Below are 1963 nucleotides of genomic sequence, written 5' to 3' on the forward strand. Positions count from 1 at the left end.
TCAGACTTCTCCTTCACACTATTGTTAGTGAATATGTTATGTTGATTAATTTTCTTCAAAGTGAAATTCCTTGTTCTAATTTTAATTAAAATTATCATTTTGTGTTGTAGGTTGTTCAAAATCTAGAGTTATTTGTTGTTTCATTGAAAATGACCTTCATTTGTATGTTGTATTTTATGAGAAAAAAAATATCATGATGATCAAGGTTTATCATTTACTGGTCAAACAAAAACTATTCGCCTTAGTCATGGAATTAACTTTTATTTCTTAAAAAGAAAATTTCATGATAAACTAAAATTACATGATCATCAAGGGATTAATTCTACTAGTTGTAGGTATCTTCATTCCATTAATCCAACAAAGTACGAAAGCCGCCATGATATTTCAAATGATGAAGATATTGAGGTCATGTTTGATGCTTTTCAAAGTCAATTTAATAACACCATGATCGAATTATATGTTGAACTTAATATTGTTAGTCCTTCAACTTCTTTGATTAATGTAATTACAAATGAGACTAACCCACACGTTAAAACTAGATTAATGCGAGACATATATGATGTCCCCGTTATTGAAGAACACTTAGATGTCATTCAAAGTGAAGAACAAGCACATGAAAATATTTCTCCCCCTCCAAATCATTCAGATTCAAATGTTAAATTTACAACAAACTTAAGTGATGATGACAGGGAGAGACGTCAAGAAACAAACATTCTTGATGGTAACTCACTCGACAAAAATGTTGAAGATGATTTTGATGCAAACCTTAACCTTATGACAAATATTTAATCGTCATTTAACACAGAACCTCCTATTAATAATAAACAAGGTAATAAAAATTTTCTCATTCTTATTTTGTCTTATAGGGTAAATTCAAACGCCATTTTGGAATTCAATATCACGCTACACATACATTGATTGGTCTAACCCTGATCAAGAGACATGGTTTACTGGTTTAGATGTCTCTGCTTCATGGCGTGCGGGGGACAAACTCTATGTTGGGTTGAGATTTCACACTAAGGCTGATGTGTAGATGGATGTAAAACATTATTTAATGAATGTATATTATACTTTTTGTGTCATTGATTCTGGTTTGAAGATATTGTCTTTAAACTGTCCAAACAACAATGATGGTTGTCCTTGGACGATGAGAGAAATAATGTCAAGTAGGTTGAATAATAAATAGGTCATTAAGAAATGGGATGGTCAGCACGCATGCATTAATGCAATATTATCTCAAGGTCACAACAAATTGGATTCTAAATTCATATGTAGTTGCATTTTGGTGAGATTTATTATTTTAATTAATAATTGTACAAATATTTTAGATATTACTTATATGAAACATAATTAACTATATTGCATATCATTTGTAGGTATGGTCAGAGAAGATGCTTCAATCTCCATTTCATTATACAAGAAAGAATTAGTGGTTAGTTTAATTACAAGATATCATACAAGAAGGCATGGAAGGCCAAACAAAAAGAAATATCAATAATTTTTGGAGATTGGGATGCTTTATACAATTTATTGCCAAAATGGATAGATAGAATGCTTCAAGTTTGTCTAGAATCAACATACATTCTTGAGACAAGTGATTATGTCTTAAACGATGCACTACGTGAAAATTTTTGACAACTTAGACATGTGTTTTGGACATTCAAACCTGTATGTAATACATTCAATTTTACTAAACTCATTATATAAATTGATGAGACATTCCTTTGCAAAAAATATCGAGATACTCTATTAATTGCAACGACTCAGAATGACAATTCTTAAGTGTTTCCATTGACATTTGCAATTGTTGAGGGAGAGACATTAAGTAGTTGGTCTTGGATTTTAGCCAAAATCCGTTAATCTATAACCCAAAAACAGGGGCATTTGCTTGATATCAAATCATCATCAAAGTATTAAGTCTGTCATAGGGAATGCAATTTTGAGTTTGCAACTACCTAATGCA

The sequence above is a fragment of the Cajanus cajan genome, chromosome 9, assembly GCF_000230855.2.
Source record: "Cajanus cajan strain Asha chromosome 9, NIPB_CcT2T_4, whole genome shotgun sequence".
Classification (NCBI taxonomy): domain Eukaryota; kingdom Viridiplantae; phylum Streptophyta; class Magnoliopsida; order Fabales; family Fabaceae; genus Cajanus; species Cajanus cajan.